General features: G+C 48.6%; 2 long non-coding RNA genes across 2 annotated transcripts in view; one reads left to right on the top strand and one right to left on the bottom strand.

Moving 5' to 3' along the window:
- LOC308199703 overlaps window positions 1-10,708 on the top strand; it is a 51,615-nt gene extending 40,907 nt beyond the window's left edge. The window contains exon 2 of the long non-coding RNA XR_013954879.1: window positions 4,495-10,708. This is a non-coding gene — a long non-coding RNA (uncharacterized lncRNA). The remainder of the gene's footprint in view (window positions 1-4,494) is intronic.
- A 3,536-nt stretch (window positions 10,709-14,244) lies between these two features.
- LOC308199704 overlaps window positions 14,245-26,402 on the bottom strand; it is an 87,952-nt gene continuing 75,794 nt past the window's right edge. The window contains exon 2 of the long non-coding RNA XR_013954880.1: window positions 14,245-24,072. This is a non-coding gene — a long non-coding RNA (uncharacterized lncRNA). The remainder of the gene's footprint in view (window positions 24,073-26,402) is intronic.

Here is a 26,402-nt window from a genome sequence, read left to right as displayed (position 1 = left end):
CAGTGACTCGAGAGAGTGCACTGGCACCACTGGGGATGCAGTGCAGTCAGTCCAGAGAGTGCACTGGCACCACTGGGGATGCACTGCAGTGAGTCCAGAGAGTGCACTGGCACCACTGGTGATGCAGTGCAGTGAGTCCAGAGAGTGCACTGGCACCACTGGGGATGCAGTGCAGTGAGTCCAGAGACTTCACTGGCACCACTGGGAATGCAGTGCAGTGAGTGCAGAGAGTGCACTGGCACCACTGGGGATGCACTGCAGTGAGTCCAGAGAGTGCACTGGCACCACTGGGGATGCACTGCAGTGAGTCCAGAGAGTGCACTGACACCACTGGGGATGCACTGCAGTGAGTCCAGAGAGTGCACTGGCACCACTGGGGATGCAGTGCAGTGAGTCCAGAGATTGCACTGGCACCACTGGGGATGCAGTGCAGTGAGTCCAGAGATTGCACTGGCACCACTGGGGATGCAGTGCAGTGAGTCCAGAGAGTGCACTGGCACCACTGGAGATGCACTTCAGTGAGTCCAGAGAGTGTACTGACACCACTGGGGATGCGGTGCAGTGAGTCCAGAGAGTGCACTGGCACCACTGGGGATGCAGTGCAGTGAGTCCAGAGAGTGCTCTGGCACCACTGGTGATGCAGTACAGTGAGTCCAGTGAGTGCACTGGTACCACTGGGGATGGGTTTCAAGCCAACTGCATTAACCGCTCATGCTTCTTTCTTATGAGACGTTAGTAAACCAATTACATAGCCTTGTCAAGACTAAATCACAGGTAAAAATCCTGTACATCTCATGTGGCCAACCACTCCCAACTAGGATTCCAAGAACCAGGAGGTTCGGTGAAAATAGGGCTAGTGCTATTAGAGGGGTGATTATTAGGGTAAGCCCTAAGCTGTCTTTAATGGAGAAGTATAGGTGGAATGGGATTTTGTCGCAGTCTGATACGATTCCTAGTGGGTTATTTGAGCCTGATTCGTGTAGGAAGGTTAGGTGGACTAGGGTGATTCCTGCAATTAGGAAGGGCAGTAGGAAGTGGATGGCGAAGAATCGGGTTAAGGTTGGATTGTCTACTGAGAATCCTCCTCAGGCTCATTCTACTAGAGTTTGCCCAATGTACGGGATGGCTGAGAATAGGTTGGTGATTACGGTGGCCCCTCAGAATGACATTTGTCCTCATGGTAGGACATACCCTACGAAGGCAGTTGCTATTAGGGTGAGTAGGAGGATTACTCCTGTGTTTCAGGTTTCTTTGTATAGGTAGGAGCCATAGTAGAGGCCTCGTCCGATGTGTAAGTAGATGCAGATAAAGAAGAGCGAAGCACCGTTGGCGTGGAGGTTGCGGATGAGCCATCCGTACTGGACGTCTCGGCATGTGTGAGCTACTGAGGAGAAGGCGAGTGAAGTGTCTGCGGTGTAGTGTATGGCTAGTAGCAGGCCTGTTAGGATTTGTGTGGCTAAGCAGATGGCTAGAAGGGAGCCGAAGTTTCATCAGGCAGAGATGTTGGAGGGGGCGGGTAGGTCGATTAGGGAGTTGTTGATTATTTTTAGTAGGGGATGGGATTTGCGGATGTTAGGGGCCATTAGTGAGTCTGTGTGTTATTAGGATTATTACCAGGATGGAGAGGGCGAAGGATCCTAGGTAGGCCTTAATTAGCCCTGTGTGTATTGAGGTTGCGGCTTTGCTTGCGGCTACTTGTAGTTCAGCAAGGCCCTCTGGCCCTATTTTTTTGAGTCAGGAGAGGTCGATCAAGTGTAGGGCAATGTTTTGTCCCTTTTCTAGTAGGTTTTTGGAGAAGAATCGGTGTACTAGGGGGTTGAAGTACCCTAATGCAGAGGAGAAGTTTATGAGGGGGTTTGGTTTGGGGTGAGTGAGGGTGTGTGTTATGTTCGATAGTTCTAGGGCTAGGATGATTCCTAGGATTGTTATGAGGATGGCAGCGGTTTTGGTGATAAGGGGTATGGTTATTGGGGGGGTTTTGGTTGGTGTGATGAAAGAGGTAATGATTATTCCTGCTGTAATGCTGCCTAGGGCGAGTCGGGTTAGGGGGGCGGTGATTAGTGGGTTGTTTTCGTTTATTGATACTATTGGGGGGATTCGGGTTTGTCCAGCTTGGACTAGGATGGTTATGCGGATGCTGTAGGTTGTGGTGAATGCTGTGGCTATAAGGGTTAGGAGTAGGGCTCAAGTATTTAGGTATGATCTGTTTAAGCTTTCGATGATGAGGTCTTTTGAGTAGAATCCGGCTAGGAATGGGGTTCCTATCAGCGCCAGGTTTCCGATGGTTAGGCAGGAAGTAGTGACTGGGAGTATTTTCTGTAGGCCTCCTATCTTTCGGATATCTTGTTCTCCGTTTAGGTTGTGGATGATAGACCCTGAGCATAGGAATAGTATGGCTTTAAAGAAGGCATGGGTTGAGATGTGTAGGAAGGCTAGTTGTGGGAGGTTTAGTCCGATAGTGACTATTATTAGTCCTAGTTGGCTGGATGTTGAGAAAGCAATGATTTTTTTGATGTCATTTTGGGTTAGGGCGCATGTGGCAGCGAATAGGGTTGATAGAGCACCTAGGCATAGGCAGGCAGTTAGGGCTGTCTGGTTGGTGGCTAGCAGGGGGTGCATGCGGATGAGCAGGAAGATTCCGGCTACTACTATGGTACTGGAGTGCAGTAGGGCTGATACTGGGGTGGGGCCTTCTATTGCTGCGGGCAGTCATGGGTGGAGTCCAAATTGGGCGGATTTTCCTGCGGCTGCGAGGATTAATCCTATGAGGGGGAGGATTGGGGTTTGGTGGGGGTGTACGGCTTGTTGGATCTCTCAGGTGTTGAATGTTGAAGCTAGTCATGCTATGCTCAGGATCAGTCCGACGTCTCCGATTCGGTTGTAGATTACGGCTCGTAGGGCGGCGGTGTTGGCATCTGCTCGGCCTTGTCATCAGCCGATGAGAAGGAAGGACATGATTCGTACTCCTTCCCAGCCTACGAATAGGAGGAATATGTTGTTTGCGGTTGTTAGGAGGAGTATGGCGACTAGGAATGTCAGTAGGTAGGTGAAAAATTTTGTTACGTATGGCTCTGAGGCCATGTATCATATGGCGAATTGTAGGATTGATCATGTTACAAATAGGGCGATTGGAAGAAATGTTATTGAGTATTGGTCTATTTTTAGGCTCAGGGGGATTTTAAAGTTTATAATGAATTTTCACTCCCAGTGGCAGGTGACAGATTCTACTCCCGAGTAGATGAATGCGGTTGTAGGGGCTAGGCTAATTAGGAATGCGGTTTTAACAGCGCGGGTGGTGGCTTGTGGGGTGTTTTTAAAGTTTTTAAATAGAAATGGCAGGATGATTGGGGTTAGGAGGATTGTCAGCGTGAGTAGTGTGAGGGAGTTGATTAGTAGTGTGGGGTTCACTCCTTTTACTTGGATTTGCACCAAGATGGGTGGTTCCTAAGACCAGTGGATTGCTGTTATCCTTTAAAAGTAAGGGGGCTGAGGTTTTAGGCTCAGATGTAAGAGTTAGCAGCTCTTGTTGGTTAAACCCTCCCCTCGGCAGGTAAGAAGGTTTGAACTTCTATTCTTAGAATCACAGTCTAATGTTTGGTTTAAACTATACTTGCATGAGGGGATTCCGGAGATCAGTTCGGGTTTGAGGATTAGGAGGAATATTGGGATAATGTGGAGTGTTATGAGCAGGTGTTCTCGCGTGGTTGAGTTTTGCATAGATGTGATGTGGGAGGGGATTGAGCCTCGTTGGGTCATTAGTAGTATGAATAAGGTGTAGGAGGCGGTTAGTAGGGTTGCGATTCCTGTTAGGATGATCGTGAAGGCAGATCAGTTGAATAAGGTGATTATAATGGTTAGCTCTGCTATGAGGTTTGTTGTTGGGGGTAAGGCTATGTTTGTTAGATTGGCCAGCAATCATCAGGTAGCTATGAGTGGTAGGAGAGGTTGTAGGCCTCGTGTGAGTAGTAGAATTCGGCTGTGCGTACGTTCATAGTTTGTGTTGGCTAGGCAGAATAGTATGGAGGAAGTTAGTCCATGGGAAATTATTAGGATCATTGCCCCTGAGAATGATCAGTGGGTTTGGATTATTCCTGCGGCGATAACTAGGCCTATGTGGCTAACGGATGAATAAGCGATTAGTGATTTTAGGTCTGTCTGTCGTAGGCAGATTGAGCTAGTCATTAGGGCGCCTCATAGGGCCAGGGTTAGGAAGGGGTAGTGCAGGAGGTTGGACAGTGGGCCCATAAATAGAGTGACTCGTATAATTCCGTATCCTCCTAGCTTTAGTAGTAGGGCGGCGAGGAGTATTGAGCCTGCGATGGGTGCTTCTACGTGGGCTTTTGGCAGTCAGAGGTGTAGGCCGTATAGTGGGGCTTTTACTATGAATGCTATGAGCAGTGCTAGACCTGATAGTATTCCTGTCCATGAGGTGGATAGGGTTGGGTGGGTTAGTTGTAGGGTTGGCAGGTGCAGGGTGCCAATTTTCACGTATAGGTGTATGATTGTGATTAGCAGGGGTAGAGAGCTTACTGGCGTGTAGAATAGCAGGTAGATGCCAGCGCTTAGGCGTTCTGGTTGGTTCCCCCATCGGGTGATTAAGATTAGGGTGGGAATGAGGGTTGCTTCAAATGAGATGTAAAATAGTGCTAGTTCTGTGGTGGAAAAGGCTAGTAGGATGAATGGCTGGACTGCGACTAAGGTTGAGATAAAGATTCGTTTGCGTTGTAGGGGTTCTTGTTGCAGGTGGTTTTGGCTTGCTATGATTATGAGTGGGAGTAGTCAGCAGGATAGTACTAGGAGGGGGGATGAGATTTGGTCAATTCCTGTTCAGTTGGATAAAAATTTGTAGGGGTAGTAGGTTGGGATTAATCACTGTAGGCTTAGGGCAGCGATTAGGAGGCTGTATAAGGTGGTGTTAGTCCATAGAAATTTTGGTGGAGACAGCAGGGCTGTTGGAAGAAGTACGATTGTGGGTAGGATGATTTTTAGCATTGCAGGAGGTTTAGGTTGTGTAGATGGTCGGAGCCATGTGTGCGGGTGGAGGCTACTAGGATGGCCAGGCCTGTGCCCGCCTCACACGCTGAGAAGGTTAGCATGAGAATTGGTACCATGGTGAATGAGGAGACTTGGTTTACGATGGATCATATTGATAGGCCTACGAATATCGATAATATTATGCTTTCAAGGCATAGTAGGGCGGATACTAGGTGGGTTCGGTGGAAGGCTAGTCCTAGTCCGCTGAAAATGAAGGCTGAGTAGAAGCTTAAATGTAGGGGCGACATAAGAAAGTTACAGGGTTGGCTGTAATCTGCTGGGTCGAAACCAGCTATCTTTTTGGTTAGACTAACTTTCTGTTATTCTGCTCATTCTAGGCCCCCTTGAATTCACTCGTAGGCCAGTCCGAGTGTTAGGAGAAGGAGGATCGCTACAGTTCAGGTGAGGGTCATTAGGGGGGATTGGAGTTGGACGGCTCATGGCAGGGGGAGTAGGAGGGCGATTTCTAGGTCGAATAGGACGAACAGGATGGCTACTGAGGAAGAATCGGACTGAGAATGGTAATCGAGCAGATCCAAGTGGGTCGAATCCACATTCGTACGGTGAGAGTTTCTCTGAGTCGGGGTTTATTTGGGCGAGTCAGAAGTTTAATGCGGTTAGGGCGGCGCTTAGGATTGATGATAGGGCGAATATGAACATGAGTGCGTTCATTGCTCTCCTCTGGGTTTATACCAGATTCTAGAGATTGGAAGTCAATTGTAATTAATATACTAGAAGAGCAAGATCCTCATCAGTAGATGGTTATGTAGAGGAATAGTCAGATGACGTCTACGAAGTGTCAGTATCAGGCTGCTGCCTCGAATCCGAAGTGGTGGTCTGATGTAAAGTGGAACTTGATCAGTCGGAAGAGGCAGACGGTCAGGAAGGAGGATCCGATGATTACGTGGAGTCCGTGGAATCCAGTGGCAACGAAGAAGGTAGATCCGTAGACGCTATCGGCGATTGAGAATGGGGCTTCGTGGTATTCTATTGCTTGTAGGGCTGTGAAGTAGAATCCCAGGAGGATCGTTAGGGTTAGGGCGTGGATGGCGTGTTTTCGGTTTCCTTCTGTGATGCTGTGATGGGCTCACGTTACGGTAACGCCTGAGGCTAGTAGGATGGCTGTGTTTAGTAGGGGGACTTCTATCGGGTTGAGTGGTTTAATTCCTGTTGGGGGTCATTGGCCTCCTAGTTCTGGGGTTGGGGCCAGGCTCGAGTGGAAGAACGCTCAGAAGAACCCTAAGAAGAAGAATGCTTCGGATGTGATGAAAAGGATTATGCCGTATCGTAGGCCTTTTTGGACTGTGGGAGTGTGATGGCCTTGGAAGGTGCTTTCTCGTACAATGTCTCGTCATCATTGGAGTATTACTAGGAGTATTGAGATGAGGCCTAGGGTTAGTAGTATGGATGAGTTGTAGTGGAATCACATGATTAATCCTGAGGTTGTGAGTAGGGCGGCGGCTGCCCCGAAGATTGGTCAAGGGCTTGGGTCAACTATGTGGTATGAGTGTGCTTGGTGTGCCATTAGATGTTTTCTTGTAAGTATAGGCTTAGAAGGAGCACGAAGACGTAGGCCTGGATTATGGCTACTGCTACTTCTAGGATGGTTAGGAGTAGTAGGATGATTATTGTTAGGATGGATACTGCAGGAAGGGTGGGTATTAATGCAATGGAGGCTGTAGAGATGAGTTGGATGAGTAAGTGTCCTGCTGTAAGGTTGGCTGTAAGGCGGACTCCGAGGGCTAGGGGGCGGATTAGTAGGCTGGTTGTTTCGATCAGGAATAGTGCGGGGATTAGGGGTGTAGGGGTACCTTCGGGTAATAGGTGGGCTAAAGAGGCTGATGGTTGGTTTCGTAGGCCTGTTAGTAGTGTGGCGAGCCATAGTGGGAAGGCTAGGGCTATGTTCATAGATAGTTGGGTGGTTGGGGTGAATGTATATGGAAGGAGGCCTAGAAGGTTGATTGTAAGAAGTATGATTATTAGGGATGTAAATATTATGGCTCATTTGTGGCCATTTTTGTTGAGTGGGACTATTAGTTGTTTTGTGATTAGGTGAAGGAGTCATGTTTGGATAGTAGAAAGGCGGTTGTTGATTCATCGGTTGTTTGGGGACGGGAATAGTAGGGCTGGGAAGAGTAGGGATAGTAGGATTAAGGGGATGCCGAATAGATTGGGGCTGGAAAATTGGTCAAAGAAGCTTAGGTTCATGGTCAGGATCATGGTGTGGGTTTGGTAGTGAGGGAGGTCTTATTTGATGGGGGGTTGGTTGTGGTGAAGGCTAGTAGTTTTGGTTGGATGAGGAGTGCTAGGGTTAATCAGGTTATAATTATGATTGAAAATCATGGTGCGGGGTTAAGCTGTGGCATATCATTAAGGAGGGGGAAGTCCCTCTTTGGCTAGCTTAAAAGGCTAGTGCTGTTGCATAGCTTCTTAATGATTAGGATGATGATAGAAGGGACGATCAGGCCTCGAAATGTGGGAGTGGGGTTGATTCTACTACAATGGGTATGTAGCTGTGATTAGCCCCGCAAATTTCTGAGCATTGTCCGTAAAAAATCCCAGGCCGGGTGGTAATGAATGAAGTTTGGTTTAGTCGGCCTGGGATTGCGTCTGTTTTAACTCCGAGCGTTGGGACTGCTCAGGAGTGGAGTACGTCTCCTGCAGTAATGATCACGCGGATGGGGGATTCTATTGGGATAACTACGCGGTGGTCAACTTCTAGCAGTCGGAAGTGGCCGTTGGGTAAGTCTGGGGTGGGCACTATGTAGGAGTCGAATGATAGGTCTTTGAAGTCTGTGTATTCGTAGCTTCAGTATCATTGGTGGCCGATGGCTTTTAGGGTGAGGTCTGGTTCGTCGATTTTGTCCATTATGTAGAGGATTTGTAGGGATGGGAGGGCGAGGAGTACCAGGACGATAGCAGGTAGGATTGTCCAGATCAGCTCTACTTCTTGGGCGTCTACAGCATTGGACGAGAGTTTTTCTGTTAGTATGTGGGCTAAAAGGTAGAGAACTAGGCTGCAGATAGCTAGGGCAACGATTAGGGCGTGGTCGTGGAATTCAACGAGTTCTTCTATGATGGGTGATGAGGCGTCTTGGAATCCTAGTTGGGAGTGGTTGGCCACATGAGATGTACAGGATTTTTACCTGTGATTTAGTCTTGACAAGGCTATGTAATTGGTTTACTAACGTCTCATAAGAAAGAAGCATGAGCGGTTAATGCAGTTGGCTTGAAACCAGCATGTGAGGGTTCGATTCCTTCCTTTCTTGTACTTGGACGAAGGCCGGTTCCTCGAAAGTATGGTATGGGGGAGGGCAGCCGTGGATTCATTCAACGTTTGTGGTAGTTAGTTCTGGTTGTAGGACTTTTCGTTTGGCCGGAAAGGCTTCTCAGATGATGAATATTAGTATGATTACGGCTACTATTGAGATTAGGGAGCCGATGGAGGAAATGGTGTTTCATAGTGTGTAGGCGTCGGGATAGTCCGAGTATCGTCGGGGTATTCCTGCTAGGCCTAGGAAGTGCTGGGGGAAGAACGTTAGGTTTACTCTTGTAAATATTACCCCGAAGTGGGCTTTTGCTCATGTTTGGTGTAGGGTAAACCCAGTGAGTAGTGGGAATCAGTGAGTAAATCCTGCTAGAATGGCAAAGACGGCGCCTATGGATAGGACGTAGTGGAAGTGGGCAACTACGTAGTACGTGTCGTGCAGGGCGATGTCTAGGGAAGAGTTTGCAAGAACGATTCCTGTTAATCCTCCGATGGTAAATAGGAAGATAAATCCTAGAGCTCATAGTATTGGGGGGGTCTCATTTGATTGTTCCTCCGTGCAGGGTGGCTAGTCAGCTAAATACTTTGATTCCGGTAGGGATGGCAATGATTATAGTGGCTGATGTAAAGTAGGCTCGGGTATCAACGTCTATTCCTACTGTAAACATGTGGTGAGCTCAGACGATGAATCCTAGGAAGCCGATGGATAGTATGGCTCAGACTATTCCCATGTAGCCGAAGGGCTCCTTTTTGCCTGAGTAGTACGTGACTACGTGTGAGATGATTCCGAACCCCGGTAGGATCAGAATATAGACTTCTGGGTGTCCGAAGAATCAGAATAGGTGTTGGTACAGGATTGGGTCTCCTCCTCCAGCGGGGTCGAAGAATGTGGTGTTTAGGTTTCGATCAGTTAGTAATATTGTAATACCGGCGGCGAGTACGGGGAGTGATAGAAGGAGTAGGATGGCGGTAATTAGTACGGATCAGACAAATAGTGTCCACTTCCACTACGTCCTATCCATAGGCGCCGTCTTTGCCATTCTAGCAGGATTTACTCACTGATTCCCACTACTCACTGGGTTTACCCTACACCAAACATGAGCAAAAGCCCACTTCGGGGTAATATTTACAGGAGTAAACCTAACGTTCTTCCCCCAGCACTTCCTAGGCCTAGCAGGAATACCCCGACGATACTCGGACTATCCCGACGCCTACACACTATGAAACACCATTTCCTCCTAGTCCTAGGACTTAGAGAAACTCCAGTACTAAAAATAGTAAACACAAGCAATAATTTCATATACTTCACTCTCACTCACCACTCAACTATCAGCTAACCACACCCCCGTCCACATAGCTTAACACAGAGCATGGCACTGAAGTTGCCAAGATGGCATAAAACATGCCTGCGGACAAAAGACTTAGTCCTAACCTTACGGTTGGTTTTTGCTAAATATATACATGCAAGTATCCGCGCCCCAGTGTAAACGCCCTCGACCACCTACCCCCATACAGGCCTTGAGGAGCGGGTATCAGGCACACCCAAGTAGTAGCCCAAGACGCCTCGCTAAGCCACGCCCCCACGGGTATTCAGCAGTAATTAACATTAAGCAATGAGTGCAAACTTGACTTAGTTATAGCAACAGCCTAACTTCAAGGGTTGGTAAATCTTGTGCCAGCCACCGCGGTCATACAAGAAACCCAAATCAACCGTCCTATTGACACGGCGTAAAGAGTGGTAAAATGCCTATCCTAGCTAACTAAGATCAAAATGCAACTGAGCTGTCATAAGCCCAAGATGCACCTAAACACACCATTAAGATGATCTTAGGAACTAACGACTGATTTAAACCCACGAAAGCCAGGGCCCAAACTGGGATTAGATACCCCACTATGCCTGGCCCTAAATCTTGATACTTACTTTACCGAAGTATCCGCCAGAGAACTACGAGCACAAACGCTTAAAACTCTAAGGACTTGGCGGTGCCCCAAACCCACCTAGAGGAGCCTGTTCTACAATCGATAATCCCCGATTAACCCAACCACCCCTTGCCAACACAGCCTACATACCGCCGTCGCCAGCCCACCTCGAATGAGAGCACAACAGTGGACACAATAGCACCCCGCTAATAAGACAGGTCAAGGTATAGCCTATGGAGTGGAAGAAATGGGCTACATTCCCTATTCATAGGGCACACGGAAAGAAGCGTGAAACCACTTCTGGAAGGCGGATTTAGCAGTAAAGTGGGACAATAGAGCCTACTTTAAGCCGGCCCTGGGGCACGTACATACCGCCCGTCACCCTCCTCAAAAGCCACATCCCACATAACTAATACCATAAATACGCTGAAGATGAGGTAAGTCGTAACAAGGTAAGTGTACCGGAAGGTGTACTTAGAATATCAAGACGTAGCTATAACACCAAAGCACTCAGCTTACACCTGAAAGATATCTACTAGACCGGATCGTCTTGAAGCCCCCCCTCTAGCTCAACCACACAAATAGTACACCAAAACTAAAGAATTTACTAAACTAATTAAACTAAAGCATTTTACAGTCTTAGTATAGGCGATAGAAAAGACACTTAGACGCGATAGAGACCCCAGTACCGTAAGGGAAAGATGAAATAGCAGTGAAACAATCAAAGCGACAGACAGCAAAGATCAACCCTTGTACCTTTTGCATCATGGTTTAGCGAGAACAACCAAGCAAAGTGAACTAAAGTTTGCCCCCCCGAAACCCAAGCGAGCTACTTTCAAGCAGTTAAAGAGAGCGAACCCGTCTCTGTTGCAAAAGAGTGGGATGACTTGTCAGTAGAGGTGAAAAGCCAACCGAGCTGGGTGATAGCTGGTTACCTGTGAAACGAATCTAAGTTCCCCCTTAATCCTCCCTACCGGACATCCTGAACCCTAATGAGATGATTAAGAGCTATTTAATGGAGGGACAGCTCCATTAAAAAAGGACACAACCTCGACTAGCGGATAATTCTTACTACTGATCCTACCGTGGGCCCTAAAGCAGCCATCAAAAAAGAGTGCGTCAAAGCTCCACCACCTAAAAATACCAAAATAAGATGATTCCCTTATCACAAACAGGTCAACCTATGAATATAGGAGAATTAATGCTAAAATAAGTAACTCAGGGCCACACCCCTCTAACGGCGCAAGCTTACATAGAAACATTATTAACAGACCTAGACAGATACAAAAACCCCTACAAGACCACGTATTAACTAACCCTGTTAACCCGACTCAGGAGCGCCTATAAGAGCGATTAAAATCTGTGAAAGGAACTCGGCAAATTAATAAGGCCCGACTGTTTACCAAAAACATAGCCTTCAGCAAATTAAACAAGTATTGAAGGTGATGCCTGCCCGGTGACTTAGGTTTAACGGCCGCGGTATCCTAACCGTGCAAAGGTAGCGCAATCAATTGTCCCATAAATCGAGACTTGTATGAATGGCTAAACGAGGTCTTAACTGTCTCTCACAGATAATCAGTGAAATTGATCTCCCCGTGCAAAAGCGGGGATGTGAACATAAGACGAGAAGACCCTGTGGAACTTAAAAATCAACGACCACCGCGAATCCTCAATCAACCCCACTGGGGCCACTACCATCGCAGAGCCTGGTCGATATTTTTCGGTTGGGGCGACCTTGGAGGAGAACAAATCCTCCAAAAACAAGACCATACCTCTTTACCTAGAGCTACCCCTCAAAGTGCTAACAGTGACCAGACCCAATATAATTGATTAATGGACCAAGCTACCCCAGGGATAACAGCGCAATCCCCCTCAAGAGCCCATATCGACAGGGGGGTTTACGACCTCGATGTTGGATCAGGACATCCTAATGGTGCAGCCGCTATTAAGGGTTCGTTTGTTCAACGATTAACAGTCCTACGTGATCTGAGTTCAGACCGGAGCAATCCAGGTCGGTTTCTATCTATGACACACTCTCCCCAGTACGAAAGGACCGGGAAAGTGGGGCCAATACCACAAGCACGCCCCCCCCCTCTAAGCAGTGAAACCAACTAAACCGTGAAGAGGGCCTTCCCCCACCACTTTCAATCCTAGAAAAGGACCAGCTAGAGTGGCAGAGCCCGGCAAGTGCAGAAGGCTTAAGCCCTTTCCCCAGAGGTTCAAATCCTCTCCCTAGCTTCACCCATGATTCAAATAACAACACTAAGCTGCCTCATTATATCCCTCCTATACATCATCCCAATCCTGATTGCCGTAGCCTTCCTAACCCTAGCAGAACGGAAAATCCTAAGCTACATACAATCCCGCAAAGGCCCTAACGTTGTCGGGCCTTTTGGCCTACTTCAACCATTTGCGGACGGACTGAAACTATTTACCAAAGAGCCCATCCGACCCTCTACCTCTTCCCCACTTCTATTCATTCTGATACCAATACTAGCCCTTGTCCTAGCCCTCACCACTTGAGCACCACTACCACTCCCATTTCCCCTAGCAGATCTAAACCTCGGAGTTCTCTTCCTAATAGCCATGTCAAGCCTAGCCGTCTACTCAGTCCTATGATCAGGCTGAGCCTCGAACTCAAAATACGCACTAATCGGAGCCCTACGGGCAGTAGCACAGACCATTTCATACGAAGTGACACTGGCCATAATCCTGCTATCAATAATCATACTAAGCGGAAGCTACACACTCAGCTCCTTTGCCGTCGCACAGGAGCCTCTATACTTCATTTTCTCCTCATGACCCCTAGCAATAATATGATACGTATCCACCCTAGCAGAGACAAACCGAGCTCCTTTTGACCTCACAGAGGGTGAATCTGAGCTAGTCTCAGGGTTTAACGTTGAATACGCCGCAGGACCCTTCGCCTTATTCTTCCTAGCTGAATATGCGAACATTATGCTAATAAATACACTTACAGCCATCATATTCCTAAACCCAAGCGCCCTAGGGCCACCCACAGAACTATTCCCCGTCATCCTAGCCACAAAAGTCCTCCTACTATCTTCTGGTTTCTTATGGGTCCGAGCTTCATACCCACGATTCCGATATGACCAACTAATGCACCTACTATGAAAAAACTTCCTACCCCTCACACTAGCTCTGTGCCTCTGACACATCAGCATACCTATCTGCTATGCAGGCCTACCTCCTTACATAAGGAAATGTGCCTGAACTACAAAGGGTCACTATGATAAAGTGAACATAGAGGTATAACAGCCCTCTCATTTCCTGTTGACCTTAGAAAAGTAGGAATTGAACCCACACAAGAGAAATCAAAATTCTCCATACTTCCCTTATATTATTTTCTAGTAGAGTCAGCTAATCAAGCTATCGGGCCCATACCCCGAAAATGATGGTTTAACCCCCTCCTCTACTAATGAACCCTTACGCGACCCCAATCATAACCTTCAGCCTCATCTTGGGCACCACAATCACAATTTCCAGCAACCACTGAGTTCTGGCCTGGACAGGACTGGAGATCAACGCACTAGCCATCATTCCCCTAATTGCCAAATCCCACCACCCACGAGCAGTAGAAGCCGCAACGAAATACTTCCTAACCCAAGCAGCTGCTTCCGCCCTGGTCCTATTCTCTAGCATAACCAATGCCTGAGTCACCGGCCAATGAGACATCACACAAATAAACCACCCAACCTCCTGTCTACTACTGACAGCAGCAATCGCTATTAAACTGGGCCTAGTGCCATTTCACTTCTGATTCCCAGAAGTACTACAAGGATCGCCACTAATAACAGCCCTGCTACTCTCGACCCTCATAAAATTCCCCCCACTAACCCTGCTCCTACTAACATCCAAATCCCTCGACCCAGCTCTACTCACCGCCATGGCCCTAGCCTCAACAGCACTAGGAGGCTGAATAGGACTGAACCAAACACAAACACGCAAAATCCTAGCCTTCTCGTCCATCTCCCACTTAGGCTGAATCGCCATCATCCTAGTTTACAGCCCCAAATTGGCCTTACTTACCTTCTACCTATACACAATCATAACATCAGCCGTATTCCTAGCCCTTAACAAAATCAAAGCCCTTAACCTATCCATGATCACAACCTCATGAACAAAAACCCCAGTGCTAAACGCCACCCTAATACTAGTACTTTTATCCCTAGCAGGCCTCCCCCCATTAACAGGCTTTATACCAAAGTGACTTATCATCCAAGAACTAACTAAACAGGAAATAACACCAGCAGCCATGGCAATTGCCATGCTATCACTGCTCAGCCTCTTCTTCTACCTACGCCTCGCATACCACTCAACAATTACCCTTCCCCCCAACTCCTCTAACCACATAAAACAATGATACACTAGCAAAGCCCCAAGCACACCTACTGCGGTCCTTGCCTCACTATCAATCCTCTTACTTCCCCTGTCCCCAATAATACATGCCATTGTCTAGAAACTTAGGATAACACCCCAAACCGAAGGCCTTCAAAGCCTTAAATAAGAGTTAAACCCTCTTAGTTTCTGCACATTAAGACTTACAGAATATTAACCTGTATCTTCTGAATGCAAGTCAGACGCTTTAATTAAGCTAAAGCCTCCCTAGACAGATGGGCTTCGATCCCACAAAACTCTAGTTAACAGCTAAATGCCTAAACCAATTGGCTTCTGCCTACAAAGACCCTGACGCACCCTAGTGCGCATCGATGAGCTTGCAACTCAACATGAATTTCACTACAGAGCCGATAAGAAGAGGAATTAAACCTCTGTAAAAAGGACTACAGCCTAACGCTTCAACACTCAGCCATCTTACCCGTCACCTTCATCAACCGATGACTATTTTCCACTAACCATAAGGATATTGGCACCCTGTACCTCATCTTCGGGGCATGAGCAGGAATAGTCGGCACCGCACTCAGCCTATTAATCCGCGCAGAACTAGGACAACCAGGAACTCTCCTAGGCGACGACCAAATTTACAATGTAATCGTTACCGCTCACGCCTTTGTAATAAGCTTCTTTATAGTCATACCCATCATGATCGGAGGATTCGGCAACTGATTAGTCCCCCTCATAATCGGTGCCCCCGACATAGCATTCCCGCGAATAAACAACATAAGCTTTTGACTCCTCCCCCCATCATTCCTCCTCCTACTAGCCTCATCCACTGTAGAAGCTGGCGCCGGCACAGGCTGAACTGTCTACCCTCCCCTAGCAGGTGACCTTGCCCACGCCGGAGCTTCAGTAGACCTGGCTATCTTCTCACTCCACTTAGCCGGTATCTCCTCCATCCTTGGGGCCATCAACTTTATCACCACAGCCATCAACATAAAACCCCCCGCACTCTCACAATACCAAACCCCACTATTTGTCTGATCCGTACTAATTACCGCCATCCTACTCCTTCTATCACTCCCCGTACTCGCCGCCGGTATTACAATATTACTAACTGATCGAAACCTAAACACCACATTCTTCGACCCCGCTGGAGGAGGAGACCCAATCCTGTACCAACACCTATTCTGATTCTTCGGACACCCAGAAGTCTATATTCTGATCCTACCGGGGTTCGGAATCATCTCACACGTAGTCACGTACTACTCAGGCAAAAAGGAGCCCTTCGGCTACATGGGAATAGTCTGAGCCATACTATCCATCGGCTTCCTAGGATTCATCGTCTGAGCTCACCACATGTTTACAGTAGGAATAGACGTTGATACCCGAGCCTACTTTACATCAGCCACTATAATCATTGCCATCCCTACCGGAATCAAAGTATTTAGCTGACTAGCCACCCTGCACGGAGGAACAATCAAATGAGACCCCCCCAATACTATGAGCTCTAGGATTTATCTTCCTATTTACCATCGGAGGATTAACAGGAATCGTTCTTGCAAACTCTTCCCTAGACATCGCCCTGCACGACACGTACTACGTAGTTGCCCACTTCCACTACGTCCTATCCATAGGCGCCGTCTTTGCCATTCTAGCAGGATTTACTCACTGATTCCCACTACTCACTGGGTTTACCCTACACCAAACATGAGCAAAAGCCCACTTCGGGGTAATATTTACAGGAGTAAACCTAACGTTCTTCCCCCAGCACTTCCTAGGCCTAGCAGGAATACCCCGACGATACTCGGACTATCCCGACGCCTACACACTATGAAACACCATTTCCTCCATCGGCTCCCTAATCTCAATAGTAGCCGTAATCATACTAATATTCATCATCTGAGAAGCCTTTCCGGCCAAACGAAAAGTCCTACAACCAGAACTAACTACCACAAACGTTGAATGAATCCACGGCTGCCCTCCCCCATACCATACTTTCGAGGAACCGGCCTTCGTCCAAGTACAAGAAAGGAAGGAATCGAACCCTCACATGCTGGTTTCAAGCCAACTGCATTAACCGCTCATGCTTCTTTCTTATGAGACGTTAGTAAACCAATTACATAGCCTTGTCAAGACTAAATCACAGGTAAAAATCCTGTACATCTCATGTGGCCAACCACTCCCAACTAGGATTCCAAGACGCCTCATCACCCATCATAGAAGAACTCGTTGAATTCCACGACCACGCCCTAATCGTTGCCCTAGCTATCTGCAGCCTAGTTCTCTACCTTTTAGCCCACATACTAACAGAAAAAACTCTCGTCCAATGCTGTAGACGCCCAAGAAGTAGAGCTGATCTGGACAATCCTACCTGCTATCGTCCTGGTACTCCTCGCCCTCCCATCCCTACAAATCCTCTACATAATGGACAAAATCGACGAACCAGACCTCACCCTAAAAGCCATCGGCCACCAATGATACTGAAGCTACGAATACACAGACTTCAAAGACCTATCATTCGACTCCTACATAGTGCCCACCCCAGACTTACCCAACGGCCACTTCCGACTGCTAGAAGTTGACCACCGCGTAGTTATCCCAATAGAATCCCCCATCCGCGTGATCATTACTGCAGGAGACGTACTCCACTCCTGAGCAGTCCCAACGCTCGGAGTTAAAACAGACGCAATCCCAGGCCGACTAAACCAAACTTCATTCATTACCACCCGGCCTGGGATTTTTTACGGACAATGCTCAGAAATTTGCGGGGCTAATCACAGCTACATACCCATTGTAGTAGAATCAACCCCACTCCCACATTTCGAGGCCTGATCGTCCCTTCTATCATCATCCTAATCATTAAGAAGCTATGCAACAGCACTAGCCTTTTAAGCTAGCCAAAGAGGGACTTCCCCCTCCTTAATGATATGCCACAGCTTAACCCCGCACCATGATTTTCAATCATAATTATAACCTGATTAACCCTAGCACTCCTCATCCAACCAAAACTACTAGCCTTCACCACAACCAACCCCCCATCAAATAAGACCTCCCTCACTACCAAACCCACACCATGATCCTGACCATGAACCTAAGCTTCTTTGACCAATTTTCCAGCCCCAATCTATTCGGCATCCCCTTAATCCTACTATCCCTACTCTTCCCAGCCCTACTATTCCCGTCCCCAAACAACCGATGAATCAACAACCGCCTTTCTACTATCCAAACATGACTCCTTCACCTAATCACAAAACAACTAATAGTCCCACTCAACAAAAATGGCCACAAATGAGCCATAATATTTACATCCCTAATAATCATACTTCTTACAATCAACCTTCTAGGCCTCCTTCCATATACATTCACCCCAACCACCCAACTATCTATGAACATAGCCCTAGCCTTCCCACTATGGCTCGCCACACTACTAACAGGCCTACGAAACCAACCATCAGCCTCTTTAGCCCACCTATTACCCGAAGGTACCCCTACACCCCTAATCCCCGCACTATTCCTGATCGAAACAACCAGCCTACTAATCCGCCCCCTAGCCCTCGGAGTCCGCCTTACAGCCAACCTTACAGCAGGACACTTACTCATCCAACTCATCTCTACAGCCTCCATTGCATTAATACCCACCCTTCCTGCAGTATCCATCCTAACAATAATCATCCTACTACTCCTAACCATCCTAGAAGTAGCAGTAGCCATAATCCAGGCCTACGTCTTCGTGCTCCTTCTAAGCCTATACTTACAAGAAAACATCTAATGGCACACCAAGCACACTCATACCACATAGTTGACCCAAGCCCTTGACCAATCTTCGGGGCAGCCGCCGCCCTACTCACAACCTCAGGATTAATCATGTGATTCCACTACAACTCATCCATACTACTAACCCTAGGCCTCATCTCAATACTCCTAGTAATACTCCAATGATGACGAGACATTGTACGAGAAAGCACCTTCCAAGGCCATCACACTCCCACAGTCCAAAAAGGCCTACGATACGGCATAATCCTTTTCATCACATCCGAAGCATTCTTCTTCTTAGGGTTCTTCTGAGCGTTCTTCCACTCGAGCCTGGCCCCAACCCCAGAACTAGGAGGCCAATGACCCCCAACAGGAATTAAACCACTCAACCCGATAGAAGTCCCCCTACTAAACACAGCCATCCTACTAGCCTCAGGCGTTACCGTAACGTGAGCCCATCACAGCATCACAGAAGGAAACCGAAAACACGCCATCCACGCCCTAACCCTAACGATCCTCCTGGGATTCTACTTCACAGCCCTACAAGCAATAGAATACCACGAAGCCCCATTCTCAATCGCCGATAGCGTCTACGGATCTACCTTCTTCGTTGCCACTGGATTCCACGGACTCCACGTAATCATCGGATCCTCCTTCCTGACCGTCTGCCTCTTCCGACTGATCAAGTTCCACTTTACATCAGACCACCACTTCGGATTCGAGGCAGCAGCCTGATACTGACACTTCGTAGACGTCATCTGACTATTCCTCTACATAACCATCTACTGATGAGGATCTTGCTCTTCTAGTATATTAATTACAATTGACTTCCAATCTCTAGAATCTGGTATAAACCCAGAGGAGAGCAATGAACGCACTCATGTTCATATTCGCCCTATCATCAATCCTAAGCGCCGCCCTAACCGCATTAAACTTCTGACTCGCCCAAATAAACCCCGACTCAGAGAAACTCTCACCGTACGAATGTGGATTCGACCCACTTGGATCTGCTCGATTACCATTCTCAGTCCGATTCTTCCTCAGTAGCCATCCTGTTCGTCCTATTCGACCTAGAAATCGCCCTCCTACTCCCCCTGCCATGAGCCGTCCAACTCCAATCCCCCCTAATGACCCTCACCTGAACTGTAGCGATCCTCCTTCTCCTAACACTCGGACTGGCCTACGAGTGAATTCAAGGGGGCCTAGAATGAGCAGAATAACAGAAAGTTAGTCTAACCAAAAAGATAGCTGGTTTCGACCCAGCAGATTACAGCCAACCCTGTAACTTTCTTATGTCGCCCCTACATTTAAGCTTCTACTCAGCCTTCATTTTCAGCGGACTAGGACTAGCCTTCCACCGAACCCACCTAGTATCCGCCCTACTATGCCTTGAAAGCACAATATTATCGATATTCGTAGGCCTATCAATATGATCCATCGAAAACCAAGTCTCCTCATTCACCATGGTACCAATTCTCATGCTAACCTTCTCAGCGTGTGAGGCGGGCACAGGCCTGGCCATCCTGGTAGCCTCCACCCGCACACATGGCTCCGACCATCTACACAACCTAAACCTCCTGCAATGCTAAAAATCATCCTACCCACAATCATACTTCTTCCAACAGCCCTGCTGTCTCCACCAAAATTTCTATGGACTAACACCACCTTATACAGCCTCCTAATCGCTGCCCTAAGCCTACAGTGATTAATCCCAACCTACTACCCCTACAAATTTTTATCCAACTGAACAGGAATTGACCAAATCTCATCCCCCCTCCTAGTACTATCCTGCTGACTACTCCCACTCATAATCATAGCAAGCCAAAACCACCCGCAACAAGAACCCCTACAACGCAAACGAATCTTTATCTCAACCTTAGTCGCAGTCCAGCCATTCATCCTACTAGCCTTTTCCACCACAGAACTAGCACTATTTTACATCTCATTTGAAGCAACCCTCATTCCCACCCTAATCTTAATCACCCGATGGGGGAACCAACCAGAACGCCTAAGCGCTGGCATCTACCTGCTATTCTACACGCCAGTAAGCTCTCTACCCCTGCTAATCACAATCATACACCTATACGTGAAAATTGGCACCCTGCACCTGCCAACCCTACAACTAACCCACCCAACCCTATCCACCTCATGGACAGGAATACTATCAGGTCTAGCACTGCTCATAGCATTCATAGTAAAAGCCCCACTATACGGCCTACACCTCTGACTGCCAAAAGCCCACGTAGAAGCACCCATCGCAGGCTCAATACTCCTCGCCGCCCTACTACTAAAGCTAGGAGGATACGGAATTATACGAGTCACTCTATTTATGGGCCCACTGTCCAACCTCCTGCACTACCCCTTCCTAACCCTGGCCCTATGAGGCGCCCTAATGACTAGCTCAATCTGCCTACGACAGACAGACCTAAAATCACTAATCGCTTATTCATCCGTTAGCCACATAGGCCTAGTTATCGCCGCAGGAATAATCCAAACCCACTGATCATTCTCAGGGGCAATGATCCTAATAATTTCCCATGGACTAACTTCCTCCATACTATTCTGCCTAGCCAACACAAACTATGAACGTACGCACAGCCGAATTCTACTACTCACACGAGGCCTACAACCTCTCCTACCACTCATAGCTACCTGATGATTGCTGGCCAATCTAACAAACATAGCCTTACCCCCAACAACAAACCTCATAGCAGAGCTAACCATTATAATCACCTTATTCAACTGATCTGCCTTCACGATCATCCTAACAGGAATCGCAACCCTACTAACTGCCTCCTACACCTTATTCATACTACTAATGACCCAACGAGGCTCAATCCCCTCCCACATCACATCTATGCAAAACTCAACCACGCGAGAACACCTGCTCATAACACTCCACATTATCCCAATATTCCTCCTAATCCTCAAACCCGAACTGATCTCCGGAATCCCCTCATGCAAGTATAGTTTAAACCAAACATTAGACTGTGATTCTAAGAATAGAAGTTCAAACCTTCTTACCTGCCGAGGGGAGGGTTTAACCAACAAGAGCTGCTAACTCTTACATCTGAGCCTAAAACCTCAGCCCCCTTACTTTTAAAGGATAACAGCAATCCACTGGTCTTAGGAACCACCCATCTTGGTGCAAATCCAAGTAAAAGGAGTGAACCCCACACTACTAATCAACTCCCTCACACTACTCACGCTGACAATCCTCCTAACCCCAATCATCCTGCCATTTCTATTTAAAAACTTTAAAAACACCCCACAAGCCACCACCCGCGCTGTTAAAACCGCATTCCTAATTAGCCTAGCCCCTACAACCGCATTCATCTACTCGGGAGTAGAATCTGTCACCTGCCACTGGGAGTGAAAATTCATTATAAACTTTAAAATCCCCCTGAGCCTAAAAATAGACCAATACTCAATAACATTTCTTCCAATCGCCCTATTTGTAACATGATCAATCCTACAATTCGCCATATGATACATGGCCTCAGAGCCATACGTAACAAAATTTTTCACCTACCTACTGACATTCCTAGTCGCCATACTCCTCCTAACAACCGCAAACAACATATTCCTCCTATTCGTAGGCTGGGAAGGAGTACGAATCATGTCCTTCCTTCTCATCGGCTGATGACAAGGCCGAGCAGATGCCAACACCGCCGCCCTACAAGCCGTAATCTACAACCGAATCGGAGACATCGGACTGATCCTGAGCATAGCATGACTAGCTTCAACATTCAACACCTGAGAGATCCAACAAGCCGTACACCCCCACCAAACCCCAATCCTCCCCCTCATAGGATTAATCCTCGCAGCCGCAGGAAAATCCGCCCAATTTGGACTCCACCCATGACTGCCCGCAGCAATAGAAGGCCCCACCCCAGTATCAGCCCTACTGCACTCCAGTACCATAGTAGTAGCCGGAATCTTCCTGCTCATCCGCATGCACCCCCTGCTAGCCACCAACCAGACAGCCCTAACTGCCTGCCTATGCCTAGGTGCTCTATCAACCCTATTCGCTGCCACATGCGCCCTAACCCAAAATGACATCAAAAAAATCATTGCTTTCTCAACATCCAGCCAACTAGGACTAATAATAGTCACTATCGGACTAAACCTCCCACAACTAGCCTTCCTACACATCTCAACCCATGCCTTCTTTAAAGCCATACTATTCCTATGCTCAGGGTCTATCATCCACAACCTAAACGGAGAACAAGATATCCGAAAGATAGGAGGCCTACAGAAAATACTCCCAGTCACTACTTCCTGCCTAACCATCGGAAACCTGGCGCTGATAGGAACCCCATTCCTAGCCGGATTCTACTCAAAAGACCTCATCATCGAAAGCTTAAACAGATCATACCTAAATACTTGAGCCCTACTCCTAACCCTTATAGCCACAGCATTCACCGCAACCTACAGCATCCGCATAACCATCCTAGTCCAAGCTGGACAAACCCGAATCCCCCCAATAGTATCAATAAACGAAAACAACCCACTAATCACCGCCCCCCTAACCCGACTCGCCCTAGGCAGCATTACAGCAGGAATAATCATTACCTCTTTCATCACACCAACCAAAACCCCCCCAATAACCATACCCCTTATCACCAAAACCGCTGCCATCCTCATAACAATCCTAGGAATCATCCTAGCCCTAGAACTATCGAACATAACACACACCCTCACTCACCCCAAACCAAACCCCCTCATAAACTTCTCCTCTGCATTAGGGTACTTCAACCCCCTAGTACACCGATTCTTCTCCAAAAACCTACTAGAAAAGGGACAAAACATTGCCCTACACTTGATCGACCTCTCCTGACTCGAAAAAATAGGGCCAGAGGGCCTTGCTGAACTACAAGTAGCCGCAAGCAAAGCCGCAACCTCAATACACACAGGGCTAATTAAGGCCTACCTAGGATCCTTCGCCCTCTCCATCCTGGTAATAATCCTAATAACACACAGACTCACTAATGGCCCCTAACATCCGCAAATCCCATCCCCTACTAAAAATAATCAACAACTCCCTAATCGACCTACCCGCCCCCTCCAACATCTCTGCCTGATGAAACTTCGGCTCCCTTCTAGCCATCTGCTTAGCCACACAAATCCTAACAGGCCTGCTACTAGCCATACACTACACCGCAGACACTTCACTCGCCTTCTCCTCAGTAGCTCACACATGCCGAGACGTCCAGTACGGATGGCTCATCCGCAACCTCCACGCCAACGGTGCTTCGCTCTTCTTTATCTGCATCTACTTACACATCGGACGAGGCCTCTACTATGGCTCCTACCTATACAAAGAAACCTGAAACACAGGAGTAATCCTCCTACTCACCCTAATAGCAACTGCCTTCGTAGGGTATGTCCTACCATGAGGACAAATGTCATTCTGAGGGGCCACCGTAATCACCAACCTATTCTCAGCCATCCCGTACATTGGGCAAACTCTAGTAGAATGAGCCTGAGGAGGATTCTCAGTAGACAATCCAACCTTAACCCGATTCTTCGCCATCCACTTCCTACTGCCCTTCCTAATTGCAGGAATCACCCTAGTCCACCTAACCTTCCTACACGAATCAGGCTCAAATAACCCACTAGGAATCGTATCAGACTGCGACAAAATCCCATTCCACCCATACTTCTCCATTAAAGACAGCTTAGGGCTTACCCTAATAATCACCCCTCTAATAGCACTAGCCCTATTTTCACCGAACCTCCTGGTTCTTGGAATCCTAGTTGGGAGTGGTTGGCCACATGAGATGTACAGGATTTTTACCTGTGATTTAGTCTTGACAAGGCTATGTAATTGGTTTACTAACGTCTCATAAGAAAGAAGCATGAGCGGTTAATGCAGTTGGCTTGAAACCCATCCCCAGTGGTGCCAGTGCACTCTCTGAACTCACTGAAGTGCATCCCCAGAGGTGCCAGTGCACTCTCTGCACTCACTGCACTGCATCCCCAGTGGTGCCAGTGCGCTCTCTGGAGTCACAGCACTGCATCCCCAGTGGTGCCAGTGCACTCTCTGGACTCACTGCACTGCATCCCCAGTGGTGCCAGTGCACTCTCTGGACTCACTGCACTGCAGGCCCAGTGGTACCAGTGCACTCACTGGACTCACTGTACTGCATCACCAGTGGTGCCAGTGCACTCTCTGGACTCACTGCACTGCATCCCCAGTGGTTCCAGTGCATTCACTGGACTCACTGTACTGCATCTCCAGTGGTGCCAGTGCACTCTCTGGATCCACTGCACTGCATCCCCAGTGGTGCCAGTGAGCTCTCTGGACTCACTGCTCTGCATCCCCAGTGGTGCCAGTGTACTCACAGGATTCACTGCACTGCATCCCCAGTGGTGCTAGTGCACTCTCTGGACTCACTGCAGTGCATCCCCAGTGTTGCCAGTGCACTCTCTGGACTCACTGAAGTGCATTCTCAGTGGTGCCAGTGCACTCTCTGGGCTCACTGAAGCGCATCCCCAGTGGTGCCAGTACACTCACTGGACTCACTGCACAACATCCCCAGTGGTGCCAGTGCACTCTCTGGACTCACTGCACTGCATCCCCAGTGGTGCCAGTGCACTCCCTGGACTCACTGTAGTGCATCCCCAGTGGTGCCAGTGCACTCTCTGGACTCACTACAGTGCATCCCCAGTGGTGCCAGTGCACTCTCTGCACTCACTTCACTGCATCCCCAGTGGTGCCAGTGCACTCTCTGGACTCACTGCACTGCATCCACAGTGGTGCCAGTGAAGTGTTTGGACTCACTGCACTGCATCCCCAGTGTTGCCAGTGCACTCTGTGGAGTCACTCAAGTGCATCCCCAGTGGTGCCAGTGCACTCTCTGGACTCACTGCACTGCATCCCCAGTGGTGCCAGTGCACTCTCTGGACTCACTGTACTGCATCCCCAGTGGTGACAGTGCACTCTCTGGACTAACTGCAGTGCATCCCCAGTGGTGCCAGTGCACTCTCTGGACTCACTGCAGTGCATCCCCAGTGGTGCCAGTGCACTCTCTGGTCTCACTGCACTGCATCCCCAGTGGTGCCAGTGCAGTCTCTGGACTCACTGCACTGCATCCCCAGTGGTGCCAGTGCACTGTCTGGACTCACTGCAGTGCATCCCCAGTGGTGTCAGTGCACTCTCTGGACTCACTGTACTGCACCCCCAGTGGTGCCAGTGCACTCACTGGACTGACTGCACTGCATCCCCAGTGGTGCCAGTGCGCTCTCTGGAGCCACAGCACTGCATCCCCAGTGGTGCCAGTGCACTCACTGGACTCACTGCACTGCATCACAGGTGGTGCCAGTGCACTCTCTGGACTCACTGCACTGCATCCCCAGTGGTGCCAGTGCACTCTCTGGAGTAACTGCAGTGCATCCCCAGTGGTGCCAAAGCACTCTCTGGACTCCCGGCACCGCATCACCAGTGGTGCCAGTGCACTCTCTGGACTCACTGCACTGCATCCCCAGTGGTGCCAGTGCACTCTCTGGACTCACTGCACTGCATCCCCAGTGGTGCCAGTGCACTCTCTGGACTCACTGAAGTGCATTCTCAGTGGTTCCAGTGCACTCTGTGGACTCACTGCAGTGCATCCCCAGTGGTGCCAGTGCGCTCTCTGGACTCACTGCAGTGCATCCCCAGTGGTGCCAGTGCACTCTCTGGACTCACTGCACTGCATCCCCAGTGCTGCCAGTGCACTCTCTGGACTCACTGCACTGCATCCCCAGTGGTGCCAGTGCACTCTCTGGACTCACTGCAGTGCATCCCCAGTGCTGCCAGTGCACTCTCTGGACTCACTGCACTGCATCCCCAGTGGTGCCACTGCACTCTCTGGACTCACTGCAGTGCATCCCCACTGCTGCCAGTGCACTCTCTGGACTCACAGCAGTGCATCCCCAGTGGTGCCAGTGCACTCTCTGGACTCACTGCACTGCATCCCCAGTGGTGCCAATGCACTCTCTGGACTCACTGCACTGCATCCCCAGTGGTGCCAGTGCACTCTCTGGACTCACTGCACTGCATCCCAAGTGGTGCCAGTGCACTCTC

The sequence above is a fragment of the Anser brachyrhynchus genome (assembly GCF_964034855.1).
Source record: "Anser brachyrhynchus genome assembly, chromosome: 9".
NCBI lineage: Eukaryota > Metazoa > Chordata > Aves > Anseriformes > Anatidae > Anser > Anser brachyrhynchus.
The sequence above is the reverse complement of the archived record's forward strand: the minus strand, read 5'-3'. Positions and strand labels throughout refer to the sequence as shown.